This window comes from Callospermophilus lateralis, chromosome 11 (genome assembly GCF_048772815.1).
Source record: "Callospermophilus lateralis isolate mCalLat2 chromosome 11, mCalLat2.hap1, whole genome shotgun sequence".
NCBI lineage: Eukaryota > Metazoa > Chordata > Mammalia > Rodentia > Sciuridae > Callospermophilus > Callospermophilus lateralis.
The window spans coordinates 75,482,027-75,507,887 of record NC_135315.1 but is presented as its reverse complement, the minus strand read 5'-3'; the positions used below and the strand labels follow the sequence as shown (position 1 = coordinate 75,507,887).

Genomic DNA, 25,861 nt, shown 5'->3' with positions numbered 1-25,861 from the left:
TGTGGTATAAATGTGTAATAAGAATTGAAATAATGCAAAAAAAACTGACAAAGTACATGTAAAAGGCATGAACTGCGTAAACATACTTAATATATAAAGCTATGAAAAATTGTGCTCTCTATGTGAAATAAGAATTGTAATGCATTCTGCTGTATTGCATTTTTAAAAAATAAAATCAATTAAAAAATTGACATAGGGTTTTGCTAAATTTCCCAATCTGGACTGGAACTTACAGTACTCATGCCTCAGAGTCCAGATTGGCTGGGAATATGGGTGTATGCCACCATACTTGGATTTAAAATATCAGCATTAGCAAGTAGGCATTTCTGTGTGGGCCTTCATAATGTTTAACAATTAAATAAAAGTGTACTATTTTAAAATCAAAAAGTAATCCTTTAGGGGCTTAAAAAAACTTGTCATTTTAAAAATGGATTTCCTTTTTGTTGAGGAATAGGGAAATTGCCCACATATTATTTCACTATTTTGCTATATTTTACTGTCTTGGATGTTCTTTTTTATCTCTTTTATTTTTAAAATTTCAAGACTGTTTGAACATTCTACTTGTGTACTTGAAGCATATTATAGTGTCTATACTAAGACACACATACTGTTTTTTAGGTTAGAGACTGAAATGATTATGAATTTAGTTTCAAAACATAACTATTAATTGAATAGAAGCATATAAAATTTGACTAAAACACTACATCCTGACCTATTTTCCAGCAATTCAACTGTCAAATTCTGGTTTAACTTTTATTCTAGTAAATATCCCAGCAGGCAAAATGAAAAAAAAGCACAAAATACATAATAGTCCTTTGAGTCTCAAGAAGTTTTCATCAAATGAGGAGGAAAATACACTTGAAAAATATACAAGAAATTATAAAAAGGATAAAGGAAAGTATCTCAAGTGCTGTTATGTACTTGTATTTTAGGAAGCTCTGTTAGATTGGGCTTTTTTCCCCCTATTTACACTATGATTTAATTAATGCCCTTTCAATATTTTTCTGGATAATTTAATTTGGGGTCATTAATTTGTTTTTTATGATAACATATCACATTTCTGTAGCACATATTGCCTAGAAAATTCAAAGTATTTTGCTCAAACTTCTCACTGGTTTTGATTGAAGTTCCAGGATATAGGCAAAAGGGTGATTCCATTGTCTCATTTTTCATCAGCAGTAGCCTGTCCTCTCTCAGATCTGGTCTCCTTGGCCATCTCTGTGTAGTTGTCAGGAGGCAGCAATGAGCCAACACTTCTTTCTCAGGAAAGGCCCCTGTTGAGACCATTCAAGGCATTGGCTATCCACACATAACTAGGTACCAACAAAGAATGACTCTGGCCTTGGTACAGACAATCAAGTGAGCCCATTGGGAGTGTAACTGCCTCTGGATTCCTCGCCTCCTGGATCCCAAGTTCAGAGAGTTCCATTACAAAGGAAGTGAGGTGAGGTCACTTCCTTCAGGGAAGTTAATGAGGTCACTGCCTTGGCAACCACGTTGTCCTTACAGTTGTTTCCAAGGGTCCCATGAGATGGAGGCTGCCCCACCTTCCTGTGACATTTTCACAAGACATAAAAGTCTATATACCCTAGGAGCCCGGGATCAGCAATCCACAGAGACCTGATTGTGTCCATCTTCCCTGCATTGAGAAGAGAGAGGCTGATTCAGCCTCATCCCTTCATCCTGACTGGGTTGTTGGCCATGGAAGATGACTTTAGACCTCACAGGTCCTACCTAGCTGCCTACATTTGCTCCAGGGATCATTTCTGCATCTACCTTTGAGCTTCTCAGCAGCTGTAGAATTCCCCACATACCTGTATAGCAAGATCAACTCAGGACCTGCTGTTATGTGAAAATAGATTGAGGGAACAGAGTATGATTAAGGGTCATATCATGTTCAATTTGGGTTAAAAGTCATTCTGCTGGATGAATACGGGTATTGGGCAACTGGGATATTTATTCGAATGTAAGGGGAAATGGAAGGATGAAAATAGAAAACTAGGTAAGATCTGAAGCACACAAGTTTGTTGGGCCCTTGATTTGGATACATTGTTTTGAATTTTGTTCTGCAGAGATGAATCCTCTAAATCCATAGACAAGGGCCTAAGATCTTGTACCTGGGACTACTGAATGTAAAAGAGAACTTGCAGTGAAATAGAGTAGGCAGGATTCCAGTGTAGGGTAAGGAAGAAGAGTGAGTTTAGGATTTGGACCAAAGGCCCTTTTTGCAATCCAATGAATTTCTATTAAAGTGTAAATGGGAATGTCAGCACACATGAAGAGTCAGTCACAACAAGGCACTTGGGGAAATAGATATCAATAAGGATGTTAGGAGATCAGGCAAAGTATAAAATGAGTGATAAGATCAGGGATAATTTCAACAGGGGGGTAGTTGAACACACTATCCTTGAAAGAATCAAGTATATACTCACCATAGGAATGAATTTTGAAAACAATAGGCAATGCAGACGTAGATGATTTTAGTAATTCATGCTCTCTTTAAAATGAGGCTTTGGCAGAAGAATAAGAAAGGTGTGAGTTTTGCATCTTGTGTCCAGAACATGATGTAATGAAATGCAGCAGGTGACATGCGTATTTCTTCCACCATTTCTGGGAGCATGTTTTGAAACACTATCATTTAGAATTTCGAGAAAAAAAAGGTGTACCCTGGGTTGATGTATATAGAGATAATGCATGAATAGATCATATGGTGAATAAAAAATATAACAGGTTACTATTTTAAATAATGGATTGAATTGATATTTTAAACAATACATGAAATCTGGTATTCACATACAAACATTCAATCCAAGTAGTTATACATGTAGTGGTAATATAAGGGTTAATAATTATAACAAACAGTGTTTGAGTTTTGCTTCGAAAATGATGAAGGAATTCAAAAGTTATGTGATATAAAAGAAATCTCATGAAAAAGCAAGTAAAGCAACATGGAGAAATACATGGGATCTGATACAGAAAGTGAATGGAAGTGAATCATATGCATATTAATTTGTGAATTGTGGATGAAATGATATAACCTATGATGCATATATACTGAAGAAATAGTAATATCACAATTTTGAATAAAAATTTAATTCAAAATACACATCATGTCCCATATGAATATACTTTCATTTATGTCAAACTGGGTCACTTACTGTAGAAATATTAGGGTTAATACTCAATATTAAATGAAGTTCACTTTGAGTATTCCGAAATGAATATGTATGTCAAGAAAATGAATATTTCTGAAAAATATTTCCTGAAAAGTTGATTATAAATCCACACAGATGGACATCAAAGAATCAAGGTAGTATAAGTATATGACACATATAGTTCATGTATGCAAATTCATACTGTATATATATATATATATATATATATATATATATATATATATATATATATTACATTAAAATGTAATAGTATGTATGCCAATCAAAATTCATAAGGGGATATATATATCCTTCACATATGTACCCAAAATATTCATTTTCCTCTACATTGTTTCATGTCTAAACTTGTTGAAGTATAAAGCTCACCGCAGCTTGAATTTTCAGTTACCTCAGTGTATTGGGGGGCAATGATCTCTTCATGAAATTCGTATTTACCAAAGTGAGAGTACTCTCAAATATATACCTGTGATGGCAGTAGGATTATATATATGTATATAAAAAGTATACATTGTGACCCAGGCAACAGAGGCAGGGATTCAGGAAGTTACATATTTGTTGATTTTGAAAATTCTTGGAGAAGTAAAATGAAAAAAATGTGTCACAGGTTTTATTATATATATCTCTGATGAAGCAAAGGGCAAGTCCAAGTATTCACCATGCCTCCTATCAAATGCCTCTACTTCTATTCCTTTAGGATTATTTTTATCAAGTAGTCAGAGTGTAGAAGGTTATGGGTTAGTGTCAGAGATTCAATATTTCAAATGGCAAAATGGAAAATGACTCTAATACATATGGGAACACGGGGCACATAAAATTCTTCTACTGTCATCCACCATAATGTCTGGACATTATTATCACCCCAAAGAAGACACAATGAGAGGAGAAGAGGAAAAAACTCTGTGAATACATTTCTGGAATTGGAAATTTTGAGGAGCTCACAAACTTGGGTGTTGCAGAAGAGATCCCAAATGTAGAGGACAGGGTAAACATTCCACAAACATAAAACTTTGCTGGCCTAATGACTTCTTGACTATCTGCCTCTGACATTCGTCCACTAGAAATATAGCTTTATGTTTTAGCTTAATTTGTAGTGAGATCATGAAAGCTTGGTCTCAGTCTATGTGAACAAAAGGACATGGGTTCATATTTTCCAATGGGAACAGGAGGCAGCAGACCTGAATCCTCTCTATGCAGGTAACTGTGGCCTTTGGGGTATGAATGTCTCCCTGGGTGCATTGTGAAGCCTTTGGCTCAAAGCCCAGTTTAAATGGCATTTCTTACAGCTTCCCTGGAAAATTGGTGTTTGTTTTTGAAATACAAAAAGGTCAACCAGGACACAGTGCTGGAGGGAGCTCTGACACATGGGGTGAGTCAGGGTCTGAAGGCAAAAACACAAACTGAGCTGCTACCCCATAAATCTTTCCCACTTGAGCGAAGCAACTTGTTTCTGAGCATCGCACCAAATCCTCTCCCCACAACAACATGCCTTTATATTTTCGGGTCTCCTGGCTGCACCTTGTCAGTCACATGTCATTTGGAAGCCAATGACAGAACCACAGGGGCCCACCAAAGATGTTGAATCACACACCTGCACTCCATTGCTCTAGGCCCAGTTCCCTGCTGGCTCCTACTCACTGACCTCTCTGTTCTTCACCATGGTCATGAATTCCACTCAGTCAAAAATGGCACTTGCTGGTTCAGTCATGATGAGCAACAGGAGATCTAAAGGTTCTCCAGGGATTTCTGGTCATGGGATTCTCAAAAACTTCATGGAATTGGCCTAGCCATATTTCAAGAATGAAGAAGTTGACACTGTGGGTTTTGATTCATTCAGGAGCCATTAAGTGTTGAGGAATCTCTTTTCAGTAAAAGCTCTCGAGATCGCATGCAGGCAAGGTTCCCAAGGAGTGGTGAAAGGTCACAGAAATCCAGGCCCATTGGGGTCTAAAATATGAGCTTCCTGTGAGTTTTGGCTCTGAACTATAGCTGAGAAGGCTTTAACAGCAAAATCATGCGAAATCCTGGCTGAGATTCCCAGTGCTGTGGAGAAAGCCACCCTCGGCCTAGATCTCAGTTTCCAAAGGCTCCTCTAATGCCTGGCCTCCTAAAATCCCAACACAATTCATGGCAATAGTTCTCTGAGATCAGTTCCAGAACTCAGTCTCTAATGCCATCACACTAGAGTTCAAGCTGAGGTGCACCCAGTCAACTTTTCCAACCACCACACAAAAGACCACTATTCTAACAAAAACACTCCCACATGGCCTTTATCTTCTTCCATACAGACACTCATCATAACATTGTGGCTGGGAGTTTCTATAGGGTGAGCAGTCTTCGATGGTGTGCAAAGTAAGCTCCCATGCCCATCATATGCCAAATTTCATGGTGGCCTATACACCCTTTCTGAGAAACAGGATAGATAAAATGGACCTGTAGTTAATACTGCTCTGCTTGTCAAATTATAGGCCTCCTGCATGCCAGGGGTAGATTCTTTATGTGTACTGGACTCATGAAAAAACCCAAACACCTGTGTGCTAGTTACTGGAGGGCTTGCAACAACTCATTTGACCCAGGGGATCCCTTTTCTGACTTCATAGGGGTCAGGAGCCTAACCAGAGGAAGGCAAGAGACTCATCCAATAGTACACTTCTTTTTCATCCTTTTAGATTGGGATGGACACATGGGATTTTTCTTGAGTTTCCTGGGGTGCTGAGAATGTAATTCACAACCACACACAGGGCTAAGAGTCTGATTCAGACACAACTTTTACAAAGCACTTTACTTCAAAGGCACAGATTAGGCCTCTTCATTTCCATTTGAAACTGTTTTCTTGAGGAGTCCCAAAGGAGTGCCCTAAGGCAAACACCTCCCTGACATTCAGGGGAACAGAAGAATAGGGAAGAAAGAAGCCTGGAGAAAAACATTTCTTTAATTGAACACTGTGGCACTGACAGCTCCTGATCATGCAACTTGGGTTACTATCTATGCAAGCAGGGATTCTCCAGAGAGATCCTGACCAGTCATGCTAATTTTTGAGTTTCCTGAGATGCTTGGCATGCTCTTCCACAATCCAGTCCATGGCCATTTCACAGATCTTGAATGTGGTACACATCTTGGACACAAAACCTCGAACCCCTTCAGAGAGTGGCCAAAATTCAGGAAGAATACAGGAACTTAGGATCTTGGTAGGTGTTGCCCATCTGCAAGGCAAGCAGCAGTCCATTCATAAATTGGCCATAAGGAGTCCTGCAAAGATTTCCACAAGACGGGACACATTCACGGCTGTATTCTTCTCTCTACTCTCTTTAACCACAAACCCAGTGGGATCCACTGACATAAAAAGGCTCACTAGTTAACAGTCCATTTCAAACCAACAACAACAACAACAACAACAAAAAGGTTTTCCTTCATGTTCTCAGAACATGAGACAAAACTACAAATTGAAACACACACCCACTGAGACACACAAACCACCCCTGTATTTGGTCTGCATCTTATCCACTCTGTCCTCTGACTGGTGGGTGAAAATATGTTCCTCAGTAGTGGACTGTCCTGTCTCAGCTCTGGTCTCCTTGGCCATCTCTGTGTAGTTGTCAGGAGCCAGCAATGAGCCAATACTTCTTTCTCAGATAAGGCCCCTGTTGAGACCATTCAAGGCATTTGGCTATCCACACATCACTAGCTACCAACAAAGAATGACTCTGGCCTTGGTACAGACAATCAAGTGAGCCCACTGGGAGTGGAACTGCCTCTGGATACCTTGCCTCTTGGATTCAAAGTTAAGAGAGTTCCATCACAAAGGAAGTGAGGTGAGGTCACTTCCTTCAGGAATGAGGTCACTGCCTTGGCAACCACTTTGTCTTAACAGTTGTTTCCAAGAGTCCCATGAGATGGAGGCTGCCCAAATTCCTGTGACATTTTCACAAGACATAAAGGTCTATATACCCTAAAATCCCGGGATCAGCAATCCACAGAGACCTGATTGTGTCCATCTTCCCTGCATTGAGAAGTGAGAGGCTGATTCAGCCTCGTCTCTTCATCCTGACCTGGTTTATGGCCATGGAAGATGACTTTAGACCTCACAGGTCCTACCTAGCTGCCTACATTTGCTCCGGGGATCATTTCTGCATCTACCTTTGAGCTTCTCAGCAGCTGTAGGATTCCCTAGATACCTGTATGGCAAGATCAACTCAGGACCTGCTGTTATGTAAAAATAGACTGAGGGAACAGAGTATGATTAAGGATCATATCATGTTCGATTTGGGTTAGGAGACATTCTGCTGAATGAATACGGGTATTGGGCAACTGGGATATTTATAGGAATGTAAGGTGAAATGTAAGTATGAAAATAGAAAACTAGGTAAGATCTGAAGCACACAAGTTTGTTGGGCCCTTGATTTGGATACATAGTTTTGAAATCTGTTCTGCAGAGATGAACCCTCTAAATCCATAGACAATGGCCTAATATCTTGTACCTGGGACTACTGAATGTAAAAGAGAACTTGCAGTGAAATAGAGAGAGTAGGCAGGATTCCAGTATAGGGTAAGGAAGAAGAGTGAGTTTAGGATTTGGACCAAAGGCCCTTTTTGCAATCCAATGAATTTCTATTAAAGTGTAAATGGGAATGTCAGCACACATGAAGAGTCAGTCACAACAAGGCACTTGGGGAAATAGATATCAATAAGGATGTTAGGAGATCAGGCAAAGTACAAAATGAGTGATAAGATCAGAGATAATTTCAACAGGGGGGTAGTTGAACACACTATCCTTGAAAGAATCAAGTGTATACTCACCATAGGATTGAAATTTGAAAACAATAGGCAATGCAGACATCGATGATTTTAGTAATCCATGCTCTCTTTAAAATGAGGCTTTGGTAGATGAATAAGATAAGTGTGAGTTTTAGATTTGTGTCTAGAACATGATGTTATGAAAGGAATATATGGAGCAGGTGACATGCGTATTTCTTCCACCATTTCTGGGAGCATATTTTGAAACCCTATCATTTAGAGTTTGGGGATAAAAATAGGTGTACCCTGGGTTTATGTATATTGAGATGATGCATGAATAGACCATATGGTGAATAAAAAATATAACAGGTTACTATTTTAAATAATGGATTGAATTGATATTTTAAACAATACATGAAATCTGGTATTCACATACAAACATTCAATCCAAGTAGTTATATATGTAGTGGTAATATTAGGGTTACAAATTATAACAAATTGTGTTTGAGTTTTGCTTTGAAAATGATGATGGAATTCAAAAGTTATGTGATATAAAAGAAATCTCATGAAAAAGCAAGTAAAGCAACATGGAGAAATACATGGGATCTGATACAGGGAGTGAATGAAAGTGAATCATATGCATATAAATTTGTGAATTGTGGATGAAATAATACATTCTATGATATATATATATATATATATATATATATATATATATATATATACTGAAGAAATAGGAATATAACAATTTTGAATGAAAATTTAATTCAAAATACACATCATGTCCCATATGAATATACTTTCATTGATGTCAAACTGGGTCACTAACTGTAGAAATATTAGGGTTAGTACTCAATATTCACTGAAGTGCATTTTGAATATTCCAAAATGAATATGTATGTCAAGAAAATGAATATTTCTGAAAAATATCTCTTGAAAAGTTGATTATAAATCCACACAGATGGACATCAAAGAATCAAGGTAGTATAAGTATATGACACATATAGTTTATGTTTCCAAATTCATACTGTATATATATATATATATATATATATATATATATATATATATATATATATATTACATTAAAATGTAATAGTATGTATGCCAATCGAAATTCATAAGGGGATATATATATATCCTTCACATATGTACCCAAAATATTCATTTTCCTCTACATTGTTTCATATCTAAACTTGTTGAAATATAAAGCTCACCACAGCTTGAATTTTCAGTTACCTCAGTGTATTGGGGGGCAATGATCTCTTCATGAATTTCGTATTTACCAAAGTGAGAGTACTCTCAAAAATATACCTGTGATGGCAGTAGGATTATACATTGGTATATAAAAATATACATTGTGACCCAGGTGACAGAGACAGGGAGTCAGGAAGTTACATATTTGTTGATTTTGAAAATTCTTGGAGAAGTAAAATGAGAAAAATGTGTCACAGGTTTTATAATATGTATCTCTGATGAAGCAAAAGGCAAGTCCAAGTATGCACCATGCCTCCTATCAAATGCCTCTACTTCTATTCCTTTAGGATTATTTTTATCAATGTTAGGATAAGTAGTCAGAGCCTAGAAGGTTATGGGTTAGTGTCAGAGATTCAATATTTCAAATGGCAAAACGGAAAATGACTCTAACACTTATGGGAAAACGTGGCACATAAAAAGCTTCCACTGTCATCCACCACAATGCGTGGACATTACTATAACCCCAAGAAGACACAATGAGAGGAGAAGAGGAAAAAAATCTGTGAATACATATCTGGAATTGGAAATTCTGAGGAGCTCACAAACTTGGGTGTGGCAGAAGAGATCCCAAAAGTAGATGACTGGGTAAACATTCCACAAACATGGAACTTTGCTGGCCTAATGACTTCTTGACTATCTGCCTCTGTCATTCGTCCCCTAGAAATATAGCTTTGTGTTTTAGCTTCCTTTGTAGTGAGATCATAAAAGCTTGGTCTGAGTCTATGTGAACAGGAGGACATGGGTTCATATTTTCCAATAGGAACAGGAGGCAGCAGAGCTGAATCCTATCTATGCAGGTAACAGTGGCCGTTGGAGTATGTATGTCTCCCTGGGTGCATTGCGAAGCCTTTGGCTCAAAGCCCAGTTTTAATGGCATTTCTTACAGCTTTCCTGGAAAATTGGTGTTTGTTTTTGAAATACAAAAAAGGTCAACCAGGACACAGTGCTGGAGGGAGTTCTGCCATGTGGGGTGAGTCAGGGTCTGAAGGCAAAAACACAAACTGGGCTGCTACCCCATATGTCTTTCCCACTTGAGCGTACCAACTTGTTTCTGAGCATTGCACCAAATCCTCTTTCCACAACAACATGCCTTTATATGTTGGGGTCTACTGGCTGCACCTTGACAGTCACATGTTACTTGGAAGCCAATGACAGAACCACAGGGGCCCAAAACAGATGTTGATCACACACCTGCACTCCATTGCTCCAGGCCCAGTTCCCTGCTGGCTCCTACTCACTGGCCTCTCTGTTCTTCACCATGGTCATGAATTCCACTCAGTCAAAAATGGCACTCGCTGGTTCAGTCATGATGAGCAACAGGAGATCTAAAGGTTCTCCAGGGATTTCTATTCATGGGATTCTCAAAAACTTCATGATATTGGCCTAGCCATATTTCAAGAATGAAGAAGTTGACACTGTGGGTTTTAATTCATTCAGGAGCCATTGAGTGTTGAGGAATCTCCTTTCAGTAAAAGCTCTCGAGATTGCATGCAGGCAAGGTTCCCAAGGAGTGGCAAAAAGTCACAGGAATCCAGGCCCATTGGGGTCTAAAATATGAGGTTCCTGTGAGTTTTGGCTCTCAACTATAGCTGAGAAGGCTTTAACAACAAAATCATGTGAAATCCTGGCTGAGATTCCCAGTGCTGTGGAGAAAGCCACCCTCGGCCTAGATCTCAGTTCCCAAAGGCTCCTCTAATGCCTGGCCTTCTAAAATCCCAACACAATTCATGGCAATAGTTCTCTGAGATCAGTTCCAGTACTCAGTCTCTAATGGCATCACACCAAAGTTCAAGCTGAGGTGGACCCAGTCATCTTTTCCAACCACCACACAAAAGACCACTATTCTAACAAAAACACTCCCACATGGCCTTTATCTTCTTCCATACAGACACTCATCATAACATTCTGGCTGGGGGTTTCTATAGTGTGAGCAGCCTTAGAAGGTGTGCAAAGAAAGCTCTCATGCCTATCTTATGCCAAATATCATGGTGGCCTAGACACCCTTCCTGAGAAACAGGATAGATAAAATGGGCCTGTAGTTAATACTGCTCTGCTTGTCAAAATAGAGGACCCCTGCCTGCCAGGGGTAGATTCTTAATGTGTAGTGGACTCATAAAAAACACAAACACCTGTGTGCTAGTTACTGGAGGGCTTGCAACAACTCATTTGACCCAGAGGATTTCTGTTCTGACTTCATCCAATAGTACACTTCTTTTTCATCCTTTTAGATTGGGATGGACACATGGGATTTTTCTTGAGTTTCCTGTGGGGTTCTGAGAATGGGGCCAAGAGTCTGTTTCAGACACAGCTTTTACAAAGCACTTTACTTCAAAGGCACAGATTAGGCCTCTTCATTTCCATTTGAAACTGTTTTCTTGAGGAGTCCCAAAGGAGTGCCCTAAGGCAAACACCTCCCTGACATTCAGGGGAACAGAACAATAGGAAAGAAAGAAGCCTGGAGAAAAACTTTTCTTTAATTGAACACTGTGGCTCTGACAGCTCCTGATCATGCAACTTGGTTACTATCTATCCAAGCAGGTATTCTCCAGAGAGATACTTACCAGTTATGCTATTTTTTGAGTTTTTTGAGATGCTTGGCATGCCCCTCAGCAATCCAGTCCATGGCCATGTCACAGAGCTTGAATGTGGTACACATCTTGGACACAAAACCTCGAACCCCTTCAGAGAGTGGCCAAAATTCAGGAAGAATACAGGAACTTAGGATCTTGGTAGGTGTTGCCCATCTGCAAGGCAAGCAGCAGTCCATTCATAAATTGGCCATAAGGAGTCCTGCAAAGATTTCCAGTAGACAGGACACATTCACGGCTGCATTCTTGTCTCTAGTCTCTTTAACCACAAACCCAGTGAGATCCACTGACATAAAAAGGCTCACTAGTTAACAGTCCATTTCAAACCAACAACATCAAGAACAACAACAAAAAAGTTTTTCCTTCATGTTCTCAGAACATGAGACAAAACTACAAATTGAAACACACACCCACTGAGACACACAAACCACCCCTGAATTTGGTCTGCATCTATCCACTCTGTCCTCTGACTGGTGGGTAAAAATATGTTATTCAGCAGTTGCCTGTCCTGTCTCAGCTCTGGTCTCCTTGGCCATCTCTGTGTAGTTGTCAGGAGCCAGCAATGAGCCAACACTTTTTTCTCAGGAAAGGCCCCTGTTGAGACCTTTCCAGGCATTTGGCTATCCACATATCACTAGGTACCAACAAAGAATGACTCTGGCCTTGGTACAGACAATCAAGTGAGCCCACTGGGAGTGGAACTGCCTCTGGATGACTCACGTCCTGGATCCCAAGTTCAGAGAGTTCAATCACCAAAGAAGTGAGGTGAGGTCTCTTCCTTCACGAAAGTAAATGAGGTCACTGCCTTGGCAACCACTTTGTCCTGACAGTTGTTTCCAAGGGTCCCATGAGATGAAGGCTGCCCCACCTTCCTGTGACATTTTCACAAGACATAAAAGTCTATATACTCTAGGAGCCTGGGATCAGCAATCTACACAGACCCTATTGTGTCAATCTTCCCTGCATTGAGAAAAAAAAGGCTGATTCAGCCTCATCCCTTCATCCTGACTGGGTTGTTGGCCATGTAAGATGACTTTAGACCTCACAGGTCCTACCTAGCTGCCTACATTTGCTCCAGGGATCATTTATGCATCTACCTTTGAGCTTCTCAGCAGCTGTAGGATTCCCTACATACCTGTATAGCAAGATCAACTCAGGACCTGCTGTTATGTGAAAATAGATTGAGGGAACAGAGTATGGTTAAGGAACATATCATGTTCGATTTGGGTTAGGAGTCATTCTGCTGGATGAATACGGGTATTGGGCAACTGGGATATTTATAGAAATGTAAGGTGAAATGTAAGTATGAAAATAGAAAACTAGGTAAGATCTGAAGCACACAAGTTTGTTAGGCCCTTGATTTGGATACATAGTTTTGAAATCTGTTCTGCAGAGATGAATCCTCTAAATCCATAGACAATGGCCTAAGATCTTGTACCTGGGACTACTGAATGTAAAAGAGAACTTGCAGTGAAATAGAGAGAGTAGGCAGGATTCCAGTGTAGGGTAAGGAAGAAGAGTGATTTTAGGATTTGGACCAAAGGCCCTTTTTGCAATCCAATGAATTTCTATTAAAGTGTAAATGGGAATGTCAGCACATGAACTTTGTGTCATAATGTATAAGAAAAGCTGCTTCCTTACCCCAAACCAGACATCATTGGAATAACCTTGTGTAGTATCAGCATATACAAATTTAGAGGAGGACTTTTGCATCTTTTCTCTTTTCTTCCCATGTACATCATGGCTTATCTTTCATAAGCAAATTTCTATGCTTGTTAAACCTCTCACACATCTCTGAATTTACTAGGAGGGATCCATGACAATCTAGAAACAAATGCATCAAATCTGGTTGTTAAAGACTTTTTGGGAACACACAAATTTATCGTAGTAATTTCTACATTGAAAAACTATTGTTATTTTTAAACAGAACTATTCATTCCAATAAATTTGAAATAGTTCTTTAATATTGCAGAACAGAGAATTGGTGGCATTATTCACTGAATGCCAATATTTTCAAATAACACCCTAGAGATACTTAACAAAATGGATAGATAATTAAAGTGTGAAATGAGACCCAGAAACAACTAATTATAGTAAAATTTATTATTAGCTTATTTCAAATTCTAGTGCACCCTTTTGCTTTTTTTCCCCAAAAGTTAATTTTTTTTAACCTTTTGGTATGATATTTTACTTTATTTATATAACATGATAAATAGTATGTTTTTTTCATATGCACTCTCTGATGAATCCTGAATATATTTGCATACCCCAACACCTTATCAGATTTCTATATACATTATTCACTAGAGAAACAGTAGTTACTTCTGAAATCGATATTGTCCTTTTCAAATTAGGTCTTGCAGGTTTTTTTTTTTTTCTAAATATCTGAAATAATTAGAATGAACTTAGTTCTAATTAGCATATAGTAAATTCCTGATAAATATTTATGAAAAGGATGAAGAAATAATAAGAGAATATATATAATCTGTACAATATGATATGAGGTATTTCATGTTTTTAGCTACAACTTATTGAATATTATAACAATCTTACTATGTGGGTAAGATATGGGTATGATGAACCAATAATAAATAAAAATTGCATGCTGCATTGTTAGTAATTCACCAAACAATTTTTTTTTCAAAAACATACACTCTGATGTGTGGTTTTTATCCACTATTATATTATGAATGAATGAAGTTAAGTAAATGAATAATTGGAACTACATACTTGCTTAGGGTGCCTATAATTCATTGTTAAAAAAACCTTTAGCTATATAAAATTTTAATACTGTATCTCACATTGTGATTTAATGGAATTTTGATAAAATGTGCATTAATTATGCTGAAGTCTTTTATTGAATCTTATATCAGTTTATGAAATAAACATGCTATATGTGACTTCCTCAATTCTAAGTGTCTTATGTTTTAAGAAACTGTATGGACAATTCAAATTAAAGTTAACATACTAATATCAATAGCAGAAGCACCACAGGAAAAAAAAAACAACAAAGAATTGGGATATCCCACCATTATAGAAGTAATTTTCTCAGCATCTTTTCAATGTACTTAACCCAGTATTGTTACCAAAATTAATGAGCAATCTCTTCTCGTGCTGAGTGTGCATGATGCTATTATATAAAATGAAAACAATTGCAAATGTTTCAGATATGCATTTTACAACAGTATCTCACTGTATTTGACCACAGCAAATACCTTCTCAGTGTTCAAATGGGTAAAAATTTAAAAAAAAATTCAAGTAAAATTTATGTTAAACAATAGCAACTATTTTTTCATAAGGAAACTGTCAATTTTTAGAGAGAGAAAGAGAGAGAAAGAGAGAGAGAGAGAGAGAGAGAGAGAGAGAGAGAGAGAGAATTTTTTAATATTTATTTTTTAGTTTTTGTTGGACAGAACATCTTTGTTTGTATGTGGTGCTAAGGATCGAACCTGGGCCACACTCATGCCAGGTGAGTGCACAACCGCTTGAGCCACATCCCCAGAACCCTGTCAATACTTTTTTGAAAAAACATGACAATAAACTGTTCCCTATGACATAAAGGAAAGCAATGTTTCTTCATTTTATTCTTTGAATATGCCAAGTATTCTTTGGCAAAATGCCATATATATATATATATATATATATATATATATATATATATATATATATATTTCACAGGCGTGAAGTACATCTGATTTTCTCTAAATTGCTACTTATTTAATATAAATTTGTTGATAAATTATTTCTGCATGTGCTGATTAGTGAAATATAGTGAGGAATGGAAGTCATTTAAAACTCTATGAATTGCAATCTCAGAATGGTAGGAGGAAGCTGTATATAATCATCAGAAACATATTGAGTAATATTAATTTATTCCAGATATTTATTTCCCTTAGTATCCACTTTTCACATAAACTTGTGCTTTTAAATTGAGCTATTAAATATCATAGGAAAAGCCATCAGAACAATCAGAATAAGAAATTTTAAAGAGAATCAATCAAATCTAAACATCTGGTTGAAACAACTAGCCAATTGTTGAATCTTAGCTTTTGACTTTACTAAATTTTCTCCTATTTTTTTGATGATGACTAAGAGAAAGGTACTACTATTAAGAGCATGACCAGAACAATTTATGGCAATTTGTTTTTCTGAAACATATAAAATTGACTTGCTAACTCAGAATACAATCTATTGAGTATATTTTTATGGTAAAAAAATGTATAACTACACAACATGAAGATTGGCCTTTTGAAAAAAAAATGTGATGGTGAAAACCAATTTGGGAAGGTAGTATTGAATATTTTATAACAAAGAAAAAGCAGGGATATTTAAAATAGTTTTGATTATTAGATTCGTGTAAAAAAATAAAAGGTAGTGTCCAGGCTTGATGTGGTGGTACACATCTGTAATCTCAATAATCATAGTGTCTGAGGCAGAAGGATCAAAACTTCAAGGCCAGCCTTGGTAACTGAGACCAGGTCTCAAAATAAAATACTGAAGAATTGTTAATATATATGAGTAATAAATCACCCCTGGGTTCAATCCCCAGGACTATATAAAACAGTAGTTTCCAAAATTTACACCCAAATCAGTAGCCTCCACTCTATCTGCAACTATGTAAAGTTCTAAAAGGCAACTAAATTTAGCAATACCTACTACTAGTTGTCTGATATTGATCATAATTTTGAAATATATACATAGAAGACCCTTCACAAAGTATTAAGGATTCCCATTATTTTCTCCAATTGCAATGAGAGAGGGAGGAAAAACAATTTAGCTTATGGGGCCATTTCTTTCTCTAAAGGCCAATGAGTCAAATATTAAAAGGCTTTAGTGTTTAATTGGTTATCATTTATGTAATCATAATGATATGTGTTCTGTGATTTCCTGCTTAATCTACATTGAACACTTTATTTTTTCTGAGTATCAGCATCTGTACATACCACTACACCCCACTCTATTATTTAATAGTTACAAGTCCCTGTGTTCATGCTTCATCAGTTAGTTATTCTCTTTTAAAAATAATTATATGTTGCATTCTTTGTCTACATAAAATTTATAAAGTTTAAAAACCAGTAGGAATTTTCACAGATTTGACTTTAAAATAGTTTTCATCACAAAACACACACCAGAAGTAAGAAAGATTTCTTTGTCTAATTTATTACCCCTCTGACATCCAATATCAGGACATGAATGTTGCTCATGGAGGGATGTTCTTCCCATAAAGAACAATCAATACTACTTTCTTCTATCCCATCAAATGTTAAAAAATTGCACATTTTACTGTATTTCATATGCAGAATTTGACTTTCCATTATTTGTATTTATTAGGATTTTACTTTCTTTTTCCTCAATTTGTTTTTTCTGTATTTTCTAATATTCATTTTTTGTGTGTGTGGTGAGGAAAATAGATCACTAGAATCTTCTAACTTTTGCTACATTCAGTCACTTGACTACTCACTAGCTAATATTTCTATTAAACCATCATTTTGAAGGTAGGACTGAGGTATGCTAACAAAACCATTTTCAAAGTCTACTGAAGAATCAGCATAACTTTCTTCAGCTCTGTAGTTACAGCCACTGTTTCATCCACAAATTCAGCTCTTTTTGTTTTATATTTCTTCTATATTGAGTAACTCTCTTTGAAATGAGGCACGGAAAATAGCTTTTTAGAATTTTATCATTTATGAAAATCTATTTTTATTTATCATTAAATGACAGTCTGCTTCAGTTTAGAATACCAGATTGAATGCTAGTTTTCCTTTAAATCATGAGGTTATTCTGTATTTATCATCTATAATCCATCATTAGTAATAAATACTTGGGTTCTATTCTTGCTTTCTTGAAGCTGTCCATGGTTTTTCTTTTCAGGATATTCTCTCTCTCTCTCTTTTTTTTTTTTAAGCATAGCTACTTGAGAAAATCTGGAAAAATATTTAGCATATTTAAATTTTATTTTCTTGAATATAGCATTCAATCAAAGTGGAATATTTCCAGACCTGATTTTCTTTCCAGGATATACTTATAGGAAACTGGGTAAAATATGGAAAATACTATGTTTATTTTTCAGACACCAAAAAGTGGCATAGCAGGGCAGAGAAACCATAGCAATAAGTGCAGACTGGTGAAGTGAACTATAACTATAATTTTTAAAATTGTTCTTAATAAGTGCAGTTTGATAAAATGCTGTTAAAACTTTTGGGTAAAGGGGAAGTAAAAATAATCAAAGTATACCAGTGTAAGAAAAACTTGAAGTCTGGCACCTGAAAGCAGATTGTGTGGGAAACTTCATGTTATGATAAAAAAGAATCCCCCACTTTCCCTTCACCCTCTCACCCCCTTAACCCCATCAGAAACCACAAAGTTACTTAGAAAAAAAGGTTTCAAGTTCAAGAGTCACACTCTCTTCAAATACAAAAAGAAGTTAAAATTCAACTAAACACAGAATCTTATGGAGATCTGAATCATCCTTAAAAAGTTAGGTTAAAGATGATTTTGTGTTTTTTTTTCTTTGTTTTTTTTTGTGTGTATGTGTTTTGTTTTGTTCTGAGGGTGTGGCTATTCCTTGGTCACCTGAACTCGGCAAAGAAACTGTTATTTTGATAAAGTATCAGTGGCTGAACCACATTAAATACAGACAAATGTTAAAAAAAATTTAAAAAGCCTAATTATGAAAAAATATGTTACTGCTTTCTCCCTGCACATTTTTTCAAAGTATTTCTTAAAGTTTTTGATTTTTTTTTAGTCTTGAAAAATAGTGAAACATTTTGTAGAATTTACAACCAACTGCATAAGGGTCTGGGAAGCTGAGAGGCTGGAGGAGGGCTGGGAGGAGCAGACAGAAAGGGGTTTTTCCCTTAGTTACTGGAAGCCAAATATAACTAAAAAAAGATACAAAAATCCATAAGTGTTTGTAAACCAGGAAATGATACAGATTATCAAGTTAGTATCAGTTATAAAAAAGCATATAATCAAGAAAATAGACAAATCATGAACAGAATTAGAAAAAAATAGGTGTAAATTGTATTTTTAGAAAGTTATTGGTGATACATAAAAAATAAAGATGAATTTTATATTTTGATTTTAAATGGAAGGCAGAGAGATATTAAAGTCATATAGTACTTCAAAAACCTTACTTAAGTTACAAAGGTATAATCAATTGATAGTTCCTACTTATTTTACTGTATATCTTCCTTGGCATTTCCCCTGAGGTCACACTTGTAGAGTGTGACAAATAACTAAGTAAATAACTAACCAAGAAGATAGTCACTGAAGTTACAATCTTTTTCAGAAAACCCCAATCAATTTCAGAGCAAAGAAATGGTACAACACCTATTCATTTCCTTCTTTGGAAAAAGGTCCCTTTTGCGAATCAGATAGAAGAAGAGAGCAGAATACTTGGCAGCACACTTCATCCTTAATTTTATGTGGATAAAGAAGTTACCTCAGGTAATAAGGTACATAAACTAATAGGAAGAAATCAAGACTTGATCAAGGGTCTAGAAGAAACTTTTGATGACTATAAAATTTGGGGGGTACAGTAATAAGGAGAGAGACAATGCAGTGTAAATCATGAGATTTCATGCTATCACATACGAAAGCACATACATCATGGACATTGAACAAGACAGCCAAGTTGACAACTTGACTTGGCTAGTTATTTTTATCCAGCCTCGGATGCTGCACAGGATGAATGAGGACTGAGTACCATAATGGTTTTCATAACTGCATTTTATCTATCAAATACCTCTTCCAAATATCCAGCCAGCTAGGAGGAGAGGTCTATCTCTAGGTTCTTGTTACAGCATAATTCTTTTCATCATTCTCTCATAATAAAATAACAAGTAGACCTCTTAACTGAGAAATAATTTTAAGCAGAAAAACTCAAACTATTTTTTTACATTTTGCTTTTAGAGACAATAAATTCTAAGCAAACACCACTAATAAAGTGTCAAGAGATTATGCCTAAAATTCAATCAGACCACACTTAACAAAAATAAAGATATTACTATTGGTCTCTGACCATGGTATCAACTCTATTATCATCTACAAAAGAAACAAAAAGCTACTGGCATGGTAGAATACTGGAATATTGAGTTCTAATTAGGGCTCTCCAGGAGGTAGATTAAGACCATGACTTAAATTTCATTATATCAGTTTGTGCTACCAAGAGATAGACTACATACATCCAGGAGCCAGAAAGTCAAAGTTGAAGAGTCCTCACTCACGATCATTTCCATTAACCAACTTGGCAATTATATTTTCTTATACCATTCTTCTGCATCCTCCAGTTTTAGAAATTCTAATTATTTAAGAGGACACTTTTCCAACAGGATGTCTAACAAGATTCCAAATAAAATTTAAACTGCACATGAGAACTCTAAATTCTATGTACTAAAAAAACAGAAAGGAAGAGAAGAAATTACAATCCTAGCTAGGTCACTTCATTCTCCTTAACAGAAGGACATTTATTCCATGTTGCAATGATGACAAAAATCAGATAATGCAATCTGAAAACAGATAATCCTATTTTCTACATTTTCGTACTCACATGCCCTACAGGAATGGTTAAAAAAAGAGTAACAGTTGTTTTTTGAGAAAATTATGGTGAGGAGGCTCAAATAATTTGGGGTAGAGTATAAGTTTCACTCAATCAGCTAAGTTATAGAGATCAAAAGAAACATTTTTAGGGGATTTAAAATGAACAACAGAAGAGAAATAAGATGACCATTAGTATGACATTCGATTAACACAGCTGTCAAAACTGTAATTAATTGCACTGTTTTCCCTTCTTATAAGTTTTCTTCAGGAATAGAGTCTCACCAGTACCATAAAATAAGTACAGAACTTAGACTGAAAAGTGAATTTTTGTGGTGTCACTATAGGGAACTGTGCTTTATGGCACCATTAGGACTGAAGGACTCATTTGCCAGACAATTGCTGAAAGTGGTCTTTTAAAAATACTTTCAGCAGGAGAAGAGAGTTTTGTGGCTATGACCATTCAAGGCTTCCTACACTCAAGACTGTTTGGAACTCATGTAAATCACACTCCATGTCTCAATGTAGGAACAAATATGAGAGTGCAAGACAGCTCCAAAATTTCACTTTGAGGAAGCAGAAGCCTCCTTTGAGATCAGACTGCAACCCCAGATTCTGTGCACCCAAACGTGCTTCCTTCCCTTTATTTCCATTGTGCTGATCTGAAGCATACTCACTCATGGACTTCCAAGATGCCTAGTCATGGTCTTAGTCTACCTCCCTGGGAGCCCTAACTAGAACTCAAATGCATCCTTAATCTGCTTCCAGACTTTTTTGTTTTCCAGAAGTTCTTTGAAGTCTTTTGTCACTGGAGATCACCTCCTCTTTTCATTGTGTATGTTTATCTCATTTTATGTTTCTCTTTGACTGTTACTTTAATTCATTGTGGGTAAAATAGACTTGTATATTTGAAGATCTGGATCATTAAGTGAAATACTTAGCTTAGTTTATGGGCTTATAATACACAATCAAAAATGTTCAATACATTTTAATATAAATTTAGATCCATGATTAAAATTGAGGAAATAAAATAGGCTTTATAAGGAAGTAATTCAGCACTACAAAATTATCATTGTTTTTCAAAAAGGATAAGAATTTTGGAAGATAACATGGCACCAAGAAAAAGAATCACTATTTTTTATATATGGTTGTGCTTGAAAGAGAATAATAATGTCACCATAAATTGATGATATAATCTAAAACAAAAAGCTTTATGAACAATTTCTGTTTATTTTTGACAAAATATATTTGAAGCAAAAATTCCAAAACCATGAATCTACCCAAAATACTATAAAGATACAGTGAATAGCATTTCTACACAAATCATGTAATTTTTGTTATATTATGTAAATTTTCTAGACATAGATGTAGAAGCAAAATACACTAATATTCTTTCTCAAGGCACATTTATAAATCTGCAAATATAATTAAACTGTATTTATTATACACAGATCAGTAAATCAAAAATGACAAAATACCTGGAAGTAATTCCTTTGGCATATTCCTATTTCCTAGACAATAAGGTCAGCTTTAATATAATATATCTTCTACATTTTCAGTGACACATAATTTTTAAATTTTAAGTAAACTTCTCTTTAGACTCAAAATTCACCATATAACTATGGTACTAATACTATGAATGATGGATGTTAGAAGAAAAATTCTTAGTACTTTTTAGAGATTTGTTTGAAATGAAACACTAGATCAACACATGATCCTTCAAAAAAATATAATAATGCAAGCACAGCAATAAATTTGAAATAAAGAAGGTATAGACATTATTAGCTATAGGACTTTGAAACCTCATGCTTTGTAATTACAGCACTTTCATAGCTGTGTGAGGAGTCTTAGATCCATGTTTTTGTTTTGTGATCTCATATGCTTCATTTATTCATATGTATTAATGTAATATATGCTTATATGAGTAATTTGAAATTATATGCCTCTTTCTATTTATAGAATTCTTTAAGAAACTCTTGGTAATCACACAGTTTCTAAATTAGAGAGTAATTACCCTGCAAGCTAGAAAATGAACATTGGCTTAAAGAACTCTTCATCCCAGAGTTTAGCCTTAAAATTTCACATAGTTGATGGTCAATAAATTTATATGGTTCATAAAGTTAAGATCTGTTGAATCTTAAAATAAAGAAACAGGAAACCAGAGAGTGCTTCTTCACAGATGTCAAGCTGTCATTACTGGGAAACCCAAGGAGTCTTACAGGGCAGTTTGTCTCTCTGATTGACGTAGTTATGTAAAATTCAAGTCCTGCTTTTCTTTCCCACAACTTTGGCTTTCCTGTGTCATCTTGTTCTTTGCTTTTCAGTGATCAGAGAAGGAGATAGGTTCACAATTATTTGTTCATGCTAAAGAAGCAAACAACAAGCAAAAAAAAACACAAACAAATAAAAACAAAACAAACAACAACAACAACAACAAAAAACAAACACAACTAAAAAACAACTGAGTTTGTGAAAACTTCAGAAATTTAAGTACAGTGATCAGGGTAGGATGGGATTCCACTGACCTAAATGTTCCTTTAAGAAAAAATTAGATTCGGACATTTTCATTGTAACAGAAATTCGAAAGGACATATATGTATGTATATAAGCACACATGAAACTAATACATAAAGAACTAATAAACACAAATATTCCTCCTCTAAACTTGGAAATTATATTCCTGTGTATTTTTAATCCAGGAATGGGAAATTACTAGCATGTTCATTTGATTTTTCAAAAATTTTCAGTGTGCTTCCAAACCCTTTGATCATGATCCTCTTACTTGTCATTTCTTAACTAAGAGAGAACAGGGTCAGGAAATTTTTAATTTTTTGAGTTAAATTGGATCCAAAGGCTTTATGAGAAATATAAGTAGTTTGTGGCATTGTGATATTGCTCTCTATAAAATGAAGTTTTGAACATAGAATCTCATTTCTTTCTAAAAATTTTAAAACTTATAATTAGTCAAATTATAAAATTCACATCATTAGTATTTCTATTTTTTATTAATATTACAGTAACAAGTTTATAAATAAAAAATGCTAAATTACAAATGGAGATATGGTACAGTGGTGGAGCCCTTGCCTACTATGTGTGAAGTCCTGGGTTTGATCCTCAGCACCACATGAAAATAAATAAAATAAAGGTTTATAAAATATCAAGTTAAAACTCATGTCTTCTTTTATAATATGTATACAAATAAGTAATGTTTAAAATCTCTAGATGACCTTCCATATGTAAGTTGTATCAGTAGAACTCATTAAGCTTAGAACAAATGGGAAACTAAAATTAATTATCATTCCCTATTTTAAAAATGACTTATTTTAGGAGGATATGAATTAAAGAAGCAAACATTGTTAGAAGAAAATATTCTCAATGTACCATATGGAACACAGTTTTCTAGGCTGAGCAGAACTGTTGGAGCTGAAATCTCTCTTCTGCAGCTACAAGAAACCTCACCAGTATGCTAAAATTCCCTCCTTCCACAGCCTTTCCATGAACCAACTGCACACTACTTCTGAATCTAAGAATGCAGAGGTACTTATCCAGATGGATGAGGCCAGCGAGGATGTGGTGCAGGTAACAGCCTAAAGAGTTACACGTTTTAAGGAAAGACATCTTTAAGTTCTGTCTCTGCAGGCCTATAATTTGAATATCTATAAAAAATGACAAAAATTCCCCTGGAAAACATAGAACTGTGGCTTTCCAGTGTAACATGTCAGCTTTCTCTTAATTTTACTTTCTTCTTTTTTGGATAACAGCAATCCTTGGAGAGCTGGTCTCCAAATTTTTTTCTGGACTTATTTGGAATGACATTTCAATTGGAATCATGTCCCAGTCAAAGTTGCTATTATTCTGATCATAATATCAAATTAGTCCAGTCCCATTAAACAATTTACAACGCCTCAACTTTGGCGTGAGGGATTCTTGGCACCTCCAATGGTTCCACTATGGCTCTGAGGGTCCTACCTCTATCATGTGTGATAGGCTCCTCTTCACTAGCTTGTTCCCAAAAGAAACACCTGATTTTCTGGGTACTTTTGTTTCTGTATGCCACCATTTTCAAAGTGGCAGTTTTGTGATTCAGGCTCTGTGTAAATTAATCTCAAATTTTAGAAGACGAAGAAGAAGAAGAAGAAGAAGAAGAAGAAGAAGAAGAAGAAGAAGAAGAAGAAGAAGAAGAAGAAGAAGAAAATGAAGAAGAAGAAGAAGAACTGAAGGCCACAGGCTGAGGAGATCACAGGAATATTGAACATGGAGCTGAGTCAGAGCACATGCTGGAAGGCCACCCTAAGGAACCTGTGATGAGCCCTCATACTCACTAATGGTGGTAGAGGGGGAGATCTGCCCTTTCTCTTAGAGAAACCATGTAATATTAGCTTGGGCTTGTGTGTACTATATATAAAGTTATATAAAGTGTAAAAAATAAAATGGAGACTTGTGATGGAGAATCAAAAGAAAGTGCAATCATTTTAAGCAGGTCACTGATATTCCAGGTGTTGAAATCAGAAAATACTGCTTCATCACAACCATTGTCAATATGTGAAGGGTTAATAAAAGTGTCATAAAAAATAAAACAGGTATTTCAGAGAGATTTGGAAACTTGAACTAAATGGTAATACAATAAAACTATAACCTGTACAGGTAATATTCTACGTGGTTGATTTTGGGATAGTTTGAAAGATGCATAAAAAATATAAGAAATACCAAACCATGAGACCTCCAAAGCCATGTGCAAGAGAAATATAAAATAGGAGAAGAGAATAACTAGTTGAACAAGCATTTGTGTGATAAGGCAAGGCTCATTTGTGGAGGAGGAAGCCCTAGGCTTTATGTGCCCTGGAAAAGTTTATCCTCTATACCAGCCCCCATCCTGGCCCAGCCACACCTCTGCCTTTGCTGAAGTTGGTTGTGCCCTTTTTCCTTGCATCGCGCCAATTGATCATCAAGGTACCACTTGGAAATGTCTCCTATATGTTCACTTATTCTCTGTGAGTATTGTTGGGTGAGTTGTGGCAGAGGGGTTGGCTTGTGTCTCCCCCAGCTTTGTGGAGTCTCCTTTTGTTTTGAGCTGCAGAGAGCTCTTTGGAGAGCTACAGAAGTACAGACATACACCCTGATTTTCCTGTGGACTTGACACACAACATTGAGCAGGTGAGTCCAATCTCTTTGTTTAAGCTTCCCTGATTTTTAATAGAAAAGTGATTCCATTCCTAATTGTGAGCATTAGATTCATTTACACTGATACTCAGACTTTAGCTCCAATCAGTGAAACAATAATCTCTAGAGAGTACTCTTAAGCATTGGATTTATTAATCTTTCAGGGAGGTTCCTAGATGTTATGACTAGTATTAAATAAATGTTAATGGACCAAGGTCTTGAGTACATATTATACATTTGTATTGTGGCTTTTATATATTTTTAGAGGCTTGAATAGAGTTTTTTCCTTTGGTACTTGTGATTGAACTCAGGGGCTCATAACCACTGAGTCACATCCCCAGTCTTCTTTTCTATTTTATTTACAGACAGTGTCTCACTGAGTTGCTTAGCACCTCAGTTTTGCTGAGGTTG

At 36.0% G+C, this 25,861-nt stretch overlaps 1 pseudogene; it reads right to left on the bottom strand.

Annotated features, from left to right (window-relative positions):
• Positions 1-25,220, bottom strand: part of LOC143410614 (kynureninase-like) — a 97,877-nt pseudogene extending 72,657 nt beyond the window's left edge.
• Between the last annotated feature and the right edge of the window lie 641 nt (positions 25,221-25,861).